Source organism: Empidonax traillii, unplaced genomic scaffold (genome assembly GCF_003031625.1).
Source record: "Empidonax traillii isolate 1590-97213 ecotype Southwest subspecies unplaced genomic scaffold, ASM303162v1 scaffold265:size1167950, whole genome shotgun sequence".
NCBI lineage: Eukaryota > Metazoa > Chordata > Aves > Passeriformes > Tyrannidae > Empidonax > Empidonax traillii.
In genome coordinates this window covers 685,697-705,293 of record NW_020955458.1, presented here as the reverse complement: position 1 = coordinate 705,293, position 19,597 = coordinate 685,697, and positions in this window count along the sequence as shown.

The window sequence follows — 19,597 nt, the reverse complement described above, 5'->3', positions numbered from 1 at the left end:
TTCTTCACCCTTTGTGCACCAAAGATCTACTGTGTTTAGGTTTTCATGTTTTCAAACTTTTTAGTATTTCTTAATTTTCCAAAGTAAACTGGACAGAGCTCCATTAAAACATTAAAGGAGTTGCTACATTCGTATGTGCCTTGTTGCAGACTTTCTGGATGCAGCATGTTCATTTTCTTTGAACATAATCAAAACCGGGCTTTTTATTTTATTCTTTGCTTCCTTAATCTGCTCTTTTATTTTTGAAATGTTCTTTATTTATGACTTGTGAAGCTTTTTCCCCTTCATTTTTTTTCTGATGGCTTATCATCTCTGTCATTGAGTCTGTGCTGCAGCTCTCTAGGCTTTTACTGCTTTAGTAATAAGTCTGCTTTCCCTAATAGCTCTAGCTTGAAGAAGCAAGTATGCATACTAAAAATAATTCAGGGGAAAAGCTTACCTCCTTGAGCACTCCTTATTTATCTCCTCAAAAGTTACGCCTGCTTCCAGAGTGGCTCAGATTCTAGTATGGACTACATAGGATCACTACTAAGTTGACAGTCCTGACTATCCCATATTTATATTTTTGACCAAATCTTATATATTAATTAACCAAGTAGATAAAAGAAACCCACAATCGAAGCCAAAGAAACAGACACATGCATTCATTGGTAGTCATGTCTACAGTTATTTTATTAATAGCAAAGGCCTGGAGACTAATTGATGGTTCTGAGGTGATATGGCATTGACTAGGCTATGATTAGTTGGTGATTAATTTCCTCTATATTAGACTTGGCTCAGAAGGAACTAGCTGCAATAGTTGTAAAAAGAATGAGATAGTGAACTCTCAGTTCAACAGAGTGCTTGGCCCTCTTTCATTTAGCAGAATGAAAACATTCATAATACATGTTTCTGGGATACGAAATTCCCTGAATCATAAAGAACAGGGATCTAAGTCTAGTCTTCCATACTTCAGCTAAAAACCCCTAACTTCTGTCCAGTTCCTGGACAAATTTGGACTACTTGGAATGACCAATTTTAATTTCTTCATCCTTTTATCTACAGAATGAAGTAAAGATATGTTATCATTGGCAATAAGTCTTACACATTTACGTGTACACATATGCCCACATACATACCACATAAGTAAAATATGTACAGAAAAACGTAGAGATTCAACTGCTAATCAAAACTGCATCTGTTCAAGACTCCAGGCTACTCTAGGAGCAATGGCAGATGAAGGAATGCTTTTTTTTGGCAAGCATCAGCAGAAGTCATGGAGAGTGAGATTTATCTAACTAAATATGAAAGTCCTTATTGGATCTGGCAGTTGGTTGTTCTTCATAACTAGTGAAAAGTAATAAGCACCTCTAAGATGTGTTTCATTCTACAGAAGACATTTGAAAGACCATAATATATTATAATATACTGTTTTTTCCTACAAGTGACTAACTCTCTCCCTTGCCTGTGAGAGGACGTTGAGGTGATTGGCTCAGATGCAAAAACCTGTTTTATAGGTGAAATGAATCTATATGCACTATAAGGTTAAGGACAGTAAGAGGTCCTTATTAATAACTTCCTTATGTTTTTCATCGTTATCTCCATTTGAACATACAATATTCTTTAATAGTGTTGAAAGTTAATATCTCTAGGTACTACGACTTAGCCTGCCTGTTAACATTGTCAGATCCCAAATTTTTGGTACATTTTGAGAGAAAGAGATGACAATTTAAGTCTTCACATATTAATGAAGTTTGGTTAGTTCTAGGATTTTATTTTTAGTACTTTTTTGAGGTTCATAATGAACAATGACCTGTTCATTCAAACTACCTATGGAATAATAAACTACTCTGTGATAGACCTCGACCCACTAGGACTAGTAAAATGAACACTGAACTCTGTTCAGAGACTTTTTTTCTACATCTTGATAATGCTGAGATTGTTCTACTTCCACTGCTTGTTAAAATGGATAGGGATGGAAAAGGAGGGAAGAGGGTTTGCAATGCTTCTTTTTATCTAAATGCTAAAAGCTTGAAAATGGACTACTTAGAACTTGAAAGTGCATAGACCTGGCTGAGATGATCTATCTTATTGAGCAGAATTGAGAATTCAGTTCTCTCAGATATTAATACATTAATTATGTTACAGTTATTATTAATATTATTTTTGCTCCTTCTTCAGGACTGACCAGTGATGATGTGTCCTGAGAGGGCTTATGGGAGAAATTTTTTAAGTCATATATTTTTCAGTATACAACAGTACCCAATTGTTCAAAATATATGCAAGAAAAGTTTGACTTTCTCTCCCTAAAACTCTTAGAAAAATCTACATTTTTAAGTGAAATTTTCAGAAGGATACAAGTACAATCATTTCATATTTCTTCAGTGATTAAGAATCACTTGCTCCCAGCAAAAGCAAATCAAAACCCTTACCACTACAAAAAGCACAAAGAATAGTGCCATTAACTTAGACACTTGCTAACTTCTGATCAACCTGCTCCACCACTGGATCACTTCCAGAGTAAGACCCTGGGTTTTTTTGTTCAGATGCAATTCAATGTTTTTTTTGTTTTTTTTTTTTTTTTAATTTGTGCCCATTGTCCTCTCTTCTGTCAGTGACATCACTGACTCCCTGGCCTTCCTTAAACCACCATTTTTTTATACACATCCCCTTGAGGCTTCTTTTCTCCAGGGTAAACAGCTCCAGCTCTCTCAATCTCTCACATGAGCAAAGCTCTAGTCTCTTAGCCATCTTTATGGCCCTTCGCTGAACTTCAAGCATCTCCTCTCTTATACTGGGGAAGAAAGCACTCCTGATGTGTCTTACCAGAGAGGAAGAATCACCTTCCTTTGCTGCCAGGCAACACAATTAAAATTGTTGTAGATATATTTTATAGAGTAAAGAAGGTTTAATAATAAATATAATATAAATTTTAAGATAATTGGATACACTAGTACATATCAACCTTTTGAACTTAAGTTTGCTGATTTTTTATAGTAAACAACAATTATACTTAAATAGAGACAGTTTTCCATACTTTGAGATCTGACCTGCTCTTTCAGTTTGATATCTTCAGGCTTACACTCTATACATGCCACCATAAGCTTATGGATGTGGCATTTCTCCAGACTTTGAATAGGAGTTAACTGGAACCTTCCATTTCAATAGTTTACCTGTAGTCTCTCTATACCAAACATCACAAAGCCTTTCCAGTTAGGCCTCATAAAAGATCACAATGTACTTATCTCAGCTTTTCTCCTGCACTAGCTCTTTAAAAAGCAGCAAATTTTGTAGAGAAGGACTCCATGATCCTTGTGGGCCCCTTCTAATTCAGAATATTCTATGATTCTGTGATTCTGTATCCCTTGGGTCTCATTCTAAAATTAAGAATTGTGTTTATAGTCCCAGAGTTTGTAAAGTTTCTTATGACTAAGTAACACAAAATCTTTTGAAAACACACTCAGTATCCAAACGGATAGATTCCTAATGGAGTATTCTATTCAGATTTCAACAGCAGCAAAATTTATACACCCTTTGTTTTGAACATTAAAAATTTTCTTTTTATATAACTCAAGCTCTTTTTCAACAGAATTTGTTTTCGTTACTGATACCTCATATATATATATATATATATATACACCTCTGTGTGTGTGTGTGTATGTGTTTGTATAAACAAACATTTACAGAGCTTTTTTCCTCAAACAACGAGGCCAACTGGTTTAATTCGCCAGTTTTGTCCTCTACCAAGACTCATCTGCTTTGCTTTCAGTAATTGTACAGAGGTTAGATATAAATTCTTGAAAACTAGTAGCCCTCAATGTGCCCATACTGTCTGCAGATTCAGAGCTTGACTCTGAGTTGGTTTACAGTCTGTGCCTGACTTCCTTTATCATACTTGTTAGGTTTTTCCAACTCAGACTAATAAAGCCAGTGTGGAATATCAGAAGAATTAAAAAGTAAGTGTATTCAAATCTGCCAAATGATGTATTACCTACCTAGATTTTCAATATCAGTTGCCAAACATATCTGGTTTTCCTCATGTATTTCAACTGTTATTCTTTTCCCAAGTCTCTAGCTTCTGTTACATCAGTCGTACTTAACCTTACAGTTGTAGCTATTTCCTTCATAATGGAAATTTTCCTTACTCTAATCTTTACTGCCCTGAATATCTCAACTTCAATATTCTTTCTGTCATATTGTTTGTGGTAAAGACTTCAAGTCATCATGACTAGGCTTCGCAAACAAAGATTTTTGTCTTTTCTCCTTGAGAGTGATCCTGCATGTGTTCTCAAAAGAAGCAGCAGTGTTATAAATGGTGTGCCTCCAGGCCTCCCGACTGAAGGTCAGAGTAGACCAATGGTCGTGATCAATATGGCCAAGGCTGAGGGATTGTTTCAGGCAGTCCTTGTATCTCCTCTTCGGGCCTCCTCTATTGCAGCAGCCAGTGGCAAGTTCCCCATATAGAATGATCTTAGGGAGGCAGTGGTCCTGCATCCTGGAGACGTGCCCTGCCCAACGCAGCTGTGTTCTCAGCAGCATGGCCTCAGTGCTCATGATTGCTGCCTGTTCAAGGACAGACGTGTTGGTCACATAATCCATCCAGTGGATGTTTAGGATTGTACGGAGGCAGCGCTGATGGAAGCGTTCTAAGAGATGCAAGTGGTGCCGGTAAATGACCCATGATTCAAATCCATATAAAAGAGTAGACAGTACGATGGCTCTGTAAACACTGATCTTAGTACTTTTCTTCAGGTGTTTGTTTTGCCACACTCTTTTATGGAGTTTACCAAAAGTTCTGTATGCCTTTGCTAACCTGTTTTCTATTCCTGCATCAATCTTACCGTCTGAGGAGATGATGCTTCCCAGGTAATTATACTGTTGGACTGATTTGAGCACTGTTTCACCAATGGTGATATGGGGATGATGGGAGACTTCCTGAGGTGCAGGCTGATATAAAACTTCTGTTTTCTTCAAGCTGACTTCCAGCCCAAAAAGCTCAGCAACCTCTGCAAAGCAGGATGTTAAATGTTGCAGAGCTATTTCTGTGTAGGCAACGAGGGCAGCATCATCAGCGTAAAGCAGCTCACAGACAAGATGATTTAAGGTCTTAGACAATAAAAAAAGAATTGCTGCCAGATCTCTTTTTAATAAGTCTACTCAACCTAACCTCAGACAACAGGAGTCCTACAGGGCAACCTATTCCATTTTTTTTCCTAAATAGTAGCAGTCAGACCTTGCTGTGCCCACACACTCAACAGCTGCTTCTTCTAGAGCTTATCATAACTCATGTCTCTCTACTAACTTTACCCAGCTAAAGTTAACTAATATGGTCATCACTTTCAATGTGAGGAATCAGTGCATAAGCAGTTGCAAAAGTTCCATTAAAATGCTTTCACAGTTATTCTAATGCAATTTTCAGTCCCTCATTGACTCATAGGGGCCCCTTGAGTATGACCTTTAATGAGCACATCTAAATTAGGTCAGATCAGTCACGCCCTGAGTGACACTCTTTTTCCATTCACTATAAATGGAATTTAGGATGATGAGCTTAAACATAAGCATTGTCAACACCCTGGGCTCAATTCAATTACCTACATATGGGCCACTTTCTTCCACCTGGGATGCAAAGTGTCTAGCTGCTGCTTCCGGATGGTGCAAGTCTGCTACAATGAGATGTGCCGTATCTGTTAGCCTAAGTTAATGGCTTTGTTACACAAACCAAACTAAACATTTTTGTTTATATGAAAAAAAGGATCTACCAATAATGATATTTAAGCTGCTCCAGTATATCTCTTCTGGTCAAAGCTCCTGATTAAAACTCTTCTTCAAGTCCTCTGTGCCATTTCTACCAGTCTTCCGGGGATACCTCTGATACCCTTGAGTTTCTCAGACTGTACCAGATGCCCATATTTTATCAACGGAATTAAGACCTGAGTGAGATTAAATGTGAAATTAAGTACTGACAATTTATGAACAAGGAAAGTCACTTAATTAGGTGTCTTCATGCTAGTATCTGCAGTAAGGTTGATGTCTAAATTTCCATTACTCTGCACAAAGGTCTTGAACTTAATTCATGGTAACTATGGCCCTTTGAGAGTCCTTAGACAGCCAGACACCCGTGGGATAGGATGATGTTGCACAAGACTTATGGACTACCTGTGAAGTTTTGCAGTGGAACTGGAGATTAGCCCATATGTCATATTTCAGATAGCACTGAACTGCTATATGTGTGTGTGTGGTGAAACTTTGCAATTCCCAAATCAATAAAATCACATCGTCTAAATATTAGTCTGAAAAGCTGAAGAGACAAACTAAATCTCACTCCTAAATTAGATGTTATTTGTCTTCTTAAAAGTGACTGTTCAATTGGCAAAGTGGTAAAATGATTAAGAATTAAAAAGAATATAATTCCTGTAACTATTAGTAGTTATATAGAACAGGCAATGGTCCCAAAAAGGCAAAATGTTAAGTTAAAGTTTTTGGTGTTAAATTAAGTGCTATAAAGATGTTCTTTTCATATAAATTATTTATAAAACACGGAAGAAGTCAAAGCTATTCAACCCTTATTTTCTTTAGAAAAAAAATGAACTCATTTCAAATTTTTTTCACAAGAAAGTATATGCTGCAGATACAGTAGCAGGTTTCTTGCAGGTCTATCAGCTGAATATGTTTTATAATATTTCTTTAGTGAGCACTCTTTCAATCAAGTTTCCAGTGGGTTTGGTTTTGTATTACTTTATTCCAGTGTTATAGTAACTAAAAAAAACCAATCAACAACAACAACAACCAAAACTAAAAAAAAACTCAGAGCTTAAGAATACTGTTAGAGTCTGAAAAATATATCTAAAAAATATTTTTTCCTCAGGGATTAGAAGGATAGCACAGCATCTTCCCTGTGGAGAGACTGAGTAACCTTAAATCTTTTCTGCCTCTTTGCTTATTAAATTTAAGTACATAACATACTCCATGGTTGATTTGAAGACATGCTATTCAACTGAACCAAATTTACAGCTATGTTAAATTCTCCACAGTGAAAATAAAATCCATTGAAGCTGATAAAAATTTACCCCCTTTTTCCTAATGCAGATCAAAGAGAAGGATATCTTTTTATGTTTTCAGTGTTTATATTTTAACAAGAATTATAACCTCATTTTTAACACCTCTTTCCAAATTATGTGACCTAGTGTAGAAAAAAATCAAAGCGTCTTCACTGTTCATATTATAATTTTTTCTAGTTGATATTTTGAATACTTTTGCTGATGGCTCAGAAAATACTGGAGTTAAATATAGCTACAAATCAAAGAGAACATTTAACTACAATAACAAAAGAAAGGCTTCATAACCAATAGAAGAGGCACTACATTATTTCCTCCCATCCCCCCAGGGAAAGGGATAAAGATTATGAATGTAATAGGGGTATTTCACCTGAAACATCACTAGGGAAAAAGAAATAAAAAGACTGCAACTGTCCCAGCTTATTCCTGCTCCTTGTGCTGTTCCTAACAAGGACATCAGAGTGGTTTGGGAACTCACTCCTTATATAAAAAAGAATGGCACTTTTTCTGAGCACTGAAACTTTATAATCCTTAGGGCTTATCTCGATAGTAATTAACCTCCATGGCAACTAGCCAGATAAAACTCCATAAATCTCCTGGAATCTTCAACCTAGAAACTAATTTATTTTTTCTTCTTCTTTTAAGGAAATTAAAAAACAATCTTAACTTTCAATCTAAGCAACAACAGAATAGTAAAGGAAAATGGTTAAATTTTCACCATATTTTTTTACTTTTCAAGTAAATATATTTGAATGCCTATTGCAATATTAAATAACATAGGCTAAAAACTTTTGAGAAATTTCTTAAAATGTCAGAGACAGATTTCTGTTATGGTAAGGTGACTGGCAAAAAGCCTGCTTCTTTGGATATTATGGAGAAGGAAACTGAAAGAAAAAATACTAATATCCAGATGAAGAGCAAAACGGATTCATAGTAACACATCAAATTTTTATATATTTCGTATTGGTAGAGTAAAGAATGTGCCTAAAGTCATTCATGTCCTAAACCATTTGTCTAAGTATTAGTGTGAATTGCCATCCAAAGATTCCTTACTTACAAAATGATAGAATTATAGAATGTTTTGGCTTGAAAGAAACTTCTAAAGATCATCTAGTTCCAACTCCTCACCATGACAGGGACAGATTTCATTAAATAAAGCTGTTCAACCTGACTTCGGACACCTCCAGTAATGGGACATTCACGACATCTTTGGGCAACCTGTTACAGCATCTCACCAACTTCACAGTAAATAATTTCTTTCTTATGTCTAATGTGAATTTTCCCTCTTTTAGTTTAAAACTGTTACCCTCTGTCCTATCACTACAGCCCTTTTAAACTCTCTCTCTCCATCTTTCTTTAAGTAATTAAAAGACTGTGAAAAGCTCTCACTGGAACCTTCTTTTCTCCTGGCTGATCAACCCCCGCTCCCTCAACTTCTCTTTATAGAAGAGGTGCTCCACTCTTCTGGTCATTCTCATGGCCCTCCTCCATAACTGCTCAAAAATTTCCATGTCTTTTTTATTCTGGGGACCCCTAAGCTGGACGTAGTACTACAGATAGTGTCTTATGAAAGTGGGGTAGAGGGTGAGAGCCACCCAACTTGACCTGCTTGTCACCTTTCTTTTGGTGCAGACCTGGATACGTTTGGCTTTCTAGGCTGCAAGCACACTGTGCCTGCTCATATTTAATATTTCACTCAACAGTATCATGAAGTCCTTCTGCACAGGAGAGCTCTCAATCTATTTATCCACTAGTCAGTACTGATTTTAGAGATTGCCTCAACCCAGGTTCTGGACCACGCACTTAGCCTTGTTGAACTTCATAAAGTGCACACAGGCACGCTTCTCAAGTTTGTCAGGGTCACTCTGGATGGCATCTGATAGACACCAGATCAATTATTATTGGGTTAGAACCACCCTGTGGGGAGCGTGTGTGTGTGTGTGTGTGTGTGTGTGTGTGTGTGTGTACAGGGAAGGGATGGGTCAAACCTCATGAGGATAGGATGGCGTTATGTCCCTCATGACAGCTCCCAGAAGCCCACACAGGGAAGCCCTGAAGTAGCTGTCAGTCACAAACAGCCTGGGAAAATTATAACACACCACACCTCCAGGAGCCCCTAGGCCAGGCTCAGATTGGCAGGGACAGTGAGGACATTGCCCCTCCTGCTAGTTTGAAACCGTCAGAGTGGCTGATGGGTCAGAGATGGGTTGACCATAGGGACAGAGCAGATAAAACTAAAGGCATGTGTTTGCCTTGTGTCACAGCCCCGCCACTTGGACTTGTGAGAGCTGGTCTTCTATAAAGTTCCAGTGGTAGCTCTCTATCCCTCTTTCTCCTTCTTTCTTCTTACTCCCTCTACTTCTCTTTCTCTGCTCCTTTCTTGATGCTTAGGGTGGCTTGGAGCTGGATGGATTGGATCTTGACTTAGGTTTTGTGGTTTTATTGCATCTTAAGTGTTGTAGATTTATTGAATCTTGATTTAAGTGTTGTGGATTGGTTGGATCTTGACCTAAGTGTTGTGGATTAATAGCATATGCTGAGTCAGTATTGTGGTGCAACATGTTTGTTCAGCTTGTGTGGTGCCCTTTTGAGCTTTGACCAAGTTCCCTTATTTGCTCCCTAAAACTAACAAAGAAATCCCTTGGGAACAAGCTCATGGCTTATTCTTTTGATGCTATCTTGAGATATTAAAGAATCCTATATCTATATATTAAAGTAAAACTCCTAGCCAAGCCTGTGAGCCAGCAGCTCCCGGGGTGGAATCTTACAGCATCCCTTCTTTCTAATACATAATTCATCACTTAGTTTGGTACCATCCACACTATACCATTAGTAATACATTGAACACTATCTATTCTAGTACAGAACCATGAGGGACACCACTGACATTACTGATCTCTGATTAGACATAGTGCCATGCAGCACTTCAAATGCAGCCATCAAGCCAATTGCTTATCCACTGAATAGGCCATCCTTCAAATCCATCTCCCTCCCGTTTAGTAACAAGAATGTTGTGTGGGACCTTGCCAAAGGCCTTACAGAAGTCAAGTAGATGATATCCATAGTCTTCTCTTGTCTACCGAACCAATCACTCCATCACAGAAGTGGAGTAGTCAGGCATGGTTTACCCATGGTGAAGGCATGTTGACTGCTTCTAGTAACCTCACTGCTGTTCATACTTGACATATCTTCCAGAAGGATCTGTTCCAAGATTTTACCAGGTACAGAGGTAAGGTTGAACTATGAATAAAATTTACTGTAGTCACATACACCAACTAGAGATGATATAGAGAAAACTTCAGCAACTGAAAATCTGAAGCTCACCATGTTTATCTTGCAATTAGCAGTAATTAATATATAGACATAGTTACATTCTTTGCCTATAATTGGTGCTACTAATTGGTTATTGATTTCTCTTAAGTAAATGCAGTTGCAAACTTTCCATTTAAAATGAATATACAGCGAAGAAAAGTTGCTGTGATGGGGACAGCTGAAGGATGAAATACCAAGCTGCTTTTTGACCCTACCTTTGAAATGAAGAGAGGTTCTTCATTTTATCTTTACTTTTCCTTGCCTGCAGCAAACTCTCAGTATCTCCTTCAAGTCAACTCTGATTTTCATTTGTACTGTCATGGAATACAGCCATCTCATTCAAACTTTAGAAAAACTACCCAGTCAATGGAGAAAAAAAAACCAAACCAACAACTAACTGGAAATATTTTTCTATTAGGTTACTGAGTTGATCACATTCAGCAGAGGGTGTGAGAACTCCAGATTTTTTGACAGAAGGAAAACCTAGCTGTGGCAAAACCAAACAGAGGAGGGCAGATGATGAGCAAGGTGAGGAGGCGAATTGTAACAGTTCAGGCATAGTAGGCAAATGTAGCTTAACATTCACTGAATGTGAGAGAAACATTAAAAGCAAAAAAAAAAAGGTTTACAGATATTTTGCTCTAGGAAAAAGAAGAGTGAAGAAGGGAGAGAAGTGAAGCTGCATGAAATAGTTACAACCAAGTTTATTCAACCCATTTGGATGTAACAAAAGGGTGCAAAAATAGAAAAGATGAAGTTGTTAACATGTCTAAGACAACCTATAACTCCACTGATGGACAGAAACTTCTAAACGGTTACGCACTCCTAAAATAACCCAAACTACTTAAGTTTTACCAAAAGTAAAACATATAAAATTCTGGAATAACTCAATTCAATTTATAAAATAAAAATTATTTACTGTGTGTTGGATTTTATTTTGATTGTGTTTTTTTTTTTGCTTAGTTGGGTTTTTGTTTTATTTTATTTATTTTAGGTATTAACATAGACTTATTCTGTGTAGAAAAAAATTAAATTTCAAGAATAATAGAGCCCTGTGTTTTGAAAATACGAATTTCCTCCATGTATCCTCTTTACCCCTCTCTGAGATGTGACACTCTTTGCCATGAAAAGAAATGTATTTGAGGCTTTTAATAGGCTTCAAACATAAATATATGAATAGTATGGCTTCCAGCAAAGCTGGGATCTGCAGGTTTTCACAGTTTGTATAATGTGAAAGACCATAGATAATAGCTAACGAACTGAACTCTTAGGGATAGCATTTTATGATCTTAACATTTTTCAAGAAGTCCTATAATTTTGTCAAAACCTGATGAATCTCATTTTAAAAACTTTGAAAATTCCAGGTAAAGAACTTAGGACTAGGATCGTTGCTTAATAATTAAATTTAGTTATAAAAGAAAGGAAATAAAATGAAAAGAAAAAAATCCCAAACAAGTTGTTTAACAGATGGCTCTACTAATTTGAAAGTTAGGAGCATACGGTAGCTCTCAACTGCCCCTCATTAGAAAAGGCGGTCCTCATTCTAGACCCAAATTTCGCACCAGCCTACTCATACCTGCTGTTCTCACTTATATTACTGTAAATTATTTACATCAGATAAGATAAATCATGAAAACATGACTGTTTAAAAATCTCATTTATTTACTGGAAGGACTGAATTTCCAAAACTGTTCAGAATCCTACAACTTCTCTTCCAGCATATAAGTGAAGGTCAGATATCTAAAAGAAATCAGAGTCAAGGAATCCTTCTTATTCTCATTTTGAGCTTGTGAGCACACAGGAATCTTGTATTTCTGGTCTATTTCATAGGAGTTGAGTTGGTATCACCTATCTTAAACGTCCATAGCATGTATCCCTCTGTCTGAGCTAATCAAAGTAGATTTCTTCTACACACAGTGGCAACAAAAGCATACCTCTAAGTGCACTATTAGGCTGCTTTAACCTTCATGATGCTAGGAATTTTACTCCAAAAGCACTTATTTTTCTGTGTTGACTGGTCACACATCTAGTGTAACTGGCTCAGATGTAAATATTTACGCTGTAGACTGGGAAAATTAGGCAGTTAGGCATCAGTCAGTTGGTGGTGAGCAGTAGCTTTCATCTGGATTACTTTTCTTTTTAGGGTTTAATTTCTCTCTCTTTGTTATTTTCCTTTCCACCACAATTTATTATTATACTTAGTATATTATTATACTACTATTACTATTATTACTATTGAAATATTTTTAAACTTTTTCTTATCTCAACCCTTGAGTTTTCTAACTTTAACACCTCCAGTTCTCTTCTCCCCATCCTTCTGGGTCAGGGGGGAGTGAGTGAATGTCTGTGTGGTGCTTAGTTGTTGGTTGGAGTTAAACCACAATAGATGAACATATACATACTTTTTTTTGTCTCATGAAATACCCAGTCAATGGTGTTGACCCAAGTATGTTAGAATTTTTTAAAAGTGATATTTACCTTTCTGTTTCTCCTATTTTGAGGCATGTTTTACCATGTGCTAAAGCACAGGCTATTGATCTGAGGGGCTTTCATCCTGTCTTGTACTACATTCAGCTCCTCTGTTGTCACAGTGCAGCCCACACTGCACAACATCTGTTTCTATGGTTAGAATAGAGCAGGTTGATTTATTTTTTAATGAGGCTTTTTCTTTAATAAAATACTTTTTATTCACACGTAGCTCTTATAAGGAAAGATATATATTTCAGTTAAAAATATCAATAAAAATTCTTGGGATATATATGGTTATTACACCTTTAATAGTCTGATTCAGAGGGTAAATTATTTGTCTAACAATTAAACTAATCATTTATTTGTTAAATGGCAGACATTTGAAGGGTTTTCTTTATCAAAATTGTGTCCTTTGGCAAACAAACATGTTGTACTACACAGGCATATATAACATTGTGTCTATAGTGTATGCTGCTAGGAGTCAAAACAATGGCAGAGAGAAAGAAAATAAGAGATGCATCAAAGATTAGCCTGAGGAAGCTGGAGTGATACAGTTGTGTTGTAAACTGTATAGGGATGAGGGAACACTGAATTATTGCTCGAGTGATAAGGCTGGATTGATGGAATTTAGAGGATGCAAATCACCAATGTATACAAAGCTCAATAATGATAAGAACATAAAAGGCATTACATTAGGAATTTTAAAAAGTTCAGCTAAATCAGTATCCTTTTTTTTCCCAGAAGCAGCCCAAAGCAGATGACTATGGAAAATAAGAATAAGCATGATATGTCCATTGAATATTCCTTTCTTTAATTTTCAACAATTTATACTCACAGATTGCATAAGAATGAGATGGCTTATGCAATCAGTAACTTTCAGAGGATTTCTGTTAAGAACTGGTCCAAACTTCATTTGTATCCATTTCAGCTTTCTTTAGCTTCTCCAACTAATCCTGACACTATCAGAAATAAAATTTACTTAATGTAATAAGAGTGTAACAAACTTTTTAAAGTAAACAGAATTCACCATAAAATACTCTATTGGTGCTTTACTCTTTGTAATCTCTATGTTTTCTATACCACTCTTGTCATACTATTTTTTGGTTGATTGATTAATGTTTTTACACTTTTATTTATGATTGTATAGTTTCTCTTTTTTTTTTTTTTTCCTGTTTGAAACTGGATATTTTCCATTTGATTCTCTTCTGCTTCCTTCATATCTGTTTGCATGCATACCAGTGTTCTCACCTCTTCATTTACTGCATAAAATATTTGATGTCTTTGCACCCTTTTGTGTATTGACACCTTAGCATCCTTTTACATATGTGTACACTGCTCCTGTGTTTATTCAATTTTTCTAATGCTTTGATCATTTCTTATTTATGTACTCTTCTATTCTCATTTTATCTCTAAGCAGTTTCATCTCTCCCTTTCTACTCTGGATACATAATACACATTTTAGTTCCCAATCTTTTGTTATTCAACAAATTTTCTAATGTGAAAATTACCTCAGAAATGTGAAAATTACCTCAGAACCAATATTAATTTGATTTGGGTCATTTTATAATTTCAGTACTTGTTTTACTAGTCTGTCTTTCTCTCCTAGCACAAGGCTATTTTATTTATAAATTTATGAAAAGTGGAAGCAAGCAAAAAACAGAAGAATGAGAACAGTTTTGTGTCTATGTTATATCCAAGTCTACTAGAAAAAGCATTGTCAAAAAATATTGTCAGAAATCTGTAAAAAGAAAAAAAAGAAGAAAGAGGAGTTTTTTATTTATTTTATTTTATTGTATTTTTACTGAGTATGTGAAGAATCCTGACATTCCACAGAGATGAGAGGTTCATGTGACAGGTTTTACTTGGTAATGGATGTAGAATAAAGATGAAAACGAAACTAAAACAAAAATCTATTTGCTAAGCAATGTGAAATAAATGAATTATATTCTAAGTATTGCACTGTTAAAAGTGCAGAAACTTGATAATGAATGCGAGTTGGTCCAATAAATGTAACGTTTGCTAATATCTCTTTGCTGCCACTGAAAGTAACAGCAACAAGCAAGAGAGCCAGTACCTGTAAAAAGGTAAGGAATATAGCTAATTAAAGCAATTCAAATTGCTTTTACGCTGGTCATTCTGCAAAAGTGGTCTCAAACACATAATGAATCATGAAAAATATAGAGACATATTTAGTTTTAAAGCCAAAAATATCCTTAAGTAAAACTACAAAGCATGAGCACAGAGTAGTTTAGAGGTGTAATATAAAATTAAACACTGACAAAATCACTAGAAATATATGAAATAAAAATGGTTTTGGCTGCTGTTGTTATACTCAACGTGCAAATGACGAGAGTAAAATCTTGCTTAGCATTGTTCTGAAATATTTACGCTAATTTGCAAGCCTTCCCAAATACTACCAGGAAATAGCCTTTACCTAGGTCATATTTATTCAGGCAAATTATTTAATTCAAAGAGATTGTACTTTAAAATATCATGGAGGGGGGGAGAATAATGTGTCATAAAATAAGAATATCCTTCTGGGGAAGAATAAATGTTCTTGTAAGGCAGTATCCTGTCTCCAGCAGTGATCAGCTGCAGATGCTTGAGAAAATAATGTAAGAAAAAGAACCTGTGCTCTTTCTACTCTTGCATTAGATCTTTATGACAAAAGTGTATCTGGATCACCTTTATGTGGTCAAGAGTCATAATCAAGGTCATTTTGTTGATCATTGTTAAGCCATGCAATGTTTAACTCTAATTTTTTTTAAAGGTCATCTTAATTTTGTTACTTCACTCATATATAAAGATCTCATTTCCTCCTCTATGACTTTAAAGGTCATTCTTCTGAAAGTTGTTGCCTGTGTTCAGCCTTCACTCTATCCCAAGGAGTTTTACTTGATTGCTTTATCTGGGAAATTTCCTTGGTTTTATCCTGTAATATTTAAGAGTTTTTTCCATTAAAGGAATGCAAAATAAATTGGCAGACAAGCCATATTTCTGTACAAACTGTCTGTTACCATCAGAAGGGGACTCCGTTGCATCTGCCCCAAACTACCTATCACCATATTCTTATTATTGATCATCATAGTACATTACTCTGGTGCCTCTCAGAACAGTTTGCTTCCTGTGTTGTCCCATGTATGTTTTCCAGATACCAGAACCACCTGAATTAGGGATGTTTTAGCTAAATCTCAGACACTTACAGACAGTTAATGAAGAGGTCATTTGTGATATTTGAAAACACATTGAATCAACGTACAGCAAAACTGCATAACAGCTGTATAAATTTTATTATACATTAGTAAACGTTAGCATCTAAAAAAATCACATAATCAGTTGCCTCGTGAGAAACAAAATGCCCCATTCTTTACCAACATTATTGAATAAAACACAGAGTTCCTTCAGCTTACTACTTTAAGACAAATGGCTCCTAAAATTTTTGAGGAAAAAAGGAAATATTGTAATCTTCTAAGACAACAGCATTTTTAGACTTCCAAAATGTTTTCCTCCAGTTGACCTACTTTCAAAATAAGTTTCTTAGCTAATTCTTACGTTGCTTAGTATATGGCACTGATTTCATATGATAGATCTAGACTTACATTATATACGTATTTACATAAATACGCATAAATAGAGACATATAAATACATAAAGAAATACCTATGTGTGTAAGTGTATATACAGACCAGCTATATCTATAGGTATGTGTCTGTGTCTATGTTTATGTTTATGTAAAATTTCCTTTTGGCCTTTGTATGATCCACTGAACTCCCTGCAATTTTACATGGAAAACAAAGGCTGGCTGAAGGCTGTCATTGAGGATGGGAATAGTGCTATCAGATACAGAGATGAGAACAGGCTGGGCTGATTGTTGAATGTGGCACACCTATGATGTTGTCAACAATAAGGTTGCAAATAAAGGTCTGAAGAAAATAATTCTCTGCAACCAGCTTCCTAGCAGAAAAAAGGAGCTTTTTCCTATGAAGCAGAACTTCAAAACACTGGTATCTAAGACTAATACACCAAGTCTTTTTAAAGCAGCTCTCATGTAAAATGGGAGAACTAACCTCACATAAATATTTCTGATTAATGTATTAGTCCACAAGAACCACATATTTCAAGGTTTAAGAGACACTTATTTCAATAAATCTACAGAGAAGAGATTTTTGAGACAAAGTTTAAGTTAAAAGAAGTGGATTTGGTGCAACACTGTTACTATTTTGGTAATATGTATAAAGTGCAGACACATAAGCACATCTATACAACACATTTATACAAATAAAATGACTGGTACATTCTGAAGGTGGAAAAGAGAACTTGCTAATTGCTTGTAGTTAAAAAAAAACTTATTTTTAATCTTGTCACATACATTCATTTTCCCAGTGTGGATCAAATGAAACAAAAGCCTTCAAGTGAACAATTTACAAAATCAGATTTTAAAAGTTACCTATATAGCCTAACAGATGGGTCGTTGCGTCACTGGTGATATTAGATTGTGGTCTTTTAAAAATGAGCATTAATATTCTTTTAAAGGTTCTTATATTAAAAAACATTATTTCTATGATAACCACACAGTAAATGCTGATCTGATTAGTTTCTTGATCTGTGTTAGCACTTGATAATGGAAAGAGAAATCAGAACCGACTCCCCTGAATATGTTTTACAATTATTGTATCTCAGATATCAGTAACACAAAGCATATTGCCCGGGTGTTTGATACACATGCAGTTTTGTCTATTAGTCTGTCAGTCACTGGTACCAGGGCTGTGTCTCATCCATACAGTTCTGTATTTTTCCTGTCTCACAATACATTCTGTAAAACCCTGTTAACATCCTGCAAATTACTGCATTGCATAACTGAACTTTATCTCAACTCCAGTTAATTAAATCAATAGTAAGCCCTGGGCTTTGCACAAGCAATACTGATGGGCATTGACTGACAGCATCATCACAGCATAAAGCTTTGCATAGCAAGTTAGTTCTTCTTCCTTCTCTTCATTACAGTTGTTAACATTTTTGCTACGTCTAGTGGATGGCAGTTATTCAGCCAGGGTAGTAATGTGGAGTGTAATAAGAAAGCAAGAAGGCTTTGTCTGTGCCTGAATTTGCCTAGTGAGAGTTGTGGTGTGTAAACAGCCTTGCTGCTGGTAACATGTTGAAAAAATTTAACCTTAACAACAAGAACAAAACTACACTTTTAAAATCCCTTACATAATTCTTTATAAAGAAACTTAGGTGTTCACAATGGCAGTGTAATAGTGACACCCTGTACTATTATCAGTGATCCTTGCTTATAATGCTCTGGAGATATAACATACACACATCTATATATATATTCAAACTTGCAAAGGTGAAACAAGACACAGCTTGCATCAATCCCCAAGAGATGTACTGCAGCTATTTTTTCCTAGACACAGGAAATTAATTTGAGATATGAAGTTTCCAAATTCAATTTTTTAAAGTTATAACAAAAAGCAAATATTTATACCTATTTATGTTCTGCCTTGAAATAATTGCATAAGGGCATAAATTAATATGAATATATTATTTTTTTGTTTACTACATGTCTCCTAGAGTCCTGCAAAACTTAAATGCTTGACTTGAAAAAAAGTGCATGAAAGAGAAAATGGCAATTAAAGTACATTGGTTACAAGGGTCCTATCACTATCCATGGCAGTAACAGACCTCTCAAAGAATGCATGAATTTTTCAATGGAAAAATCTTGATTGAAAAAGAGTAGATATTTTTTCTTCTAAAATATGTTACTTTATTTAAAACTTCTTTTAATATTTACAGAAAGCATTATTATTCCTTTTTAAAAAGAATGGTTTAACTGTGTTTGAATAAAATTTTATGATGTTCCCATTAAAAGATTCTATTTTCAGTAGGTTATACCTGACATAGTTTAACATTATTACTCTTATTATCTGTGTCAGATGCTTGTCTTAACCTGATTTTATTTGTTTTAACTTTCTGGGAAGATTTCATGCAAAGCTTATTCCCTCAAGCTAAACAAAATAGGTTTTTCATATATGATAAATTTTAGATCATCATGACAGTTTCTTTGATATCTCAGTTTCTCTACACTCTGGAACTAATAGTTTATTAAAGAATGTTTCTGTATTTTATTTTTTCAAAATGAATATTATTTTTAAGCTGCAACTTTGAATGATACCAGAATTTTTAGTTAAAGAGACTTGTTAAAATTGAAAGTTTAAATTTTTAAAAATCCAGTATTTCTGAAAACACCTCTTTCCTGATCATCGTTGTAGCAAAAATAGATTCCCTTCCCAGAGCTTATGAGTATGTTGCAAGCTTCAGAGATGCAGTTCATTTATATCTTTCCCCAAAGCACTTGGTCCTCTGTTCTCCAAACAGAAAAGAGGAGGTGGTGCCAGTATCTTCATCCTTATATCATATCTATGTTGTTCCAGACAAGAAGGACAGGAAGGAAATGTGTGTTACTTCAATGATCACAATGGATCTAAGGCACTGATCCATAGGAAGCAAGGATGCCAAAAACACCCAACTGAAAAGGCAAAGCCTTAAGTCTTCTGTCATATAGAAACTAGGAATATGACAAGGAATTCACAAAGCTCTATGATTTCTAAAATGAGATTTGAAAGTGGAGAAGAAACCAGTTGAAAGCTTGATTGGGACTAAAAAGTGGTCCCAATATTAAAAAAAAAAATAATAAGAAGTTCAGAAAAACGGACTAGCATCACATATTTCACAAGAAAGGAAATTAATTAAATTACACAAAACATCCAAAAATCCTGCAG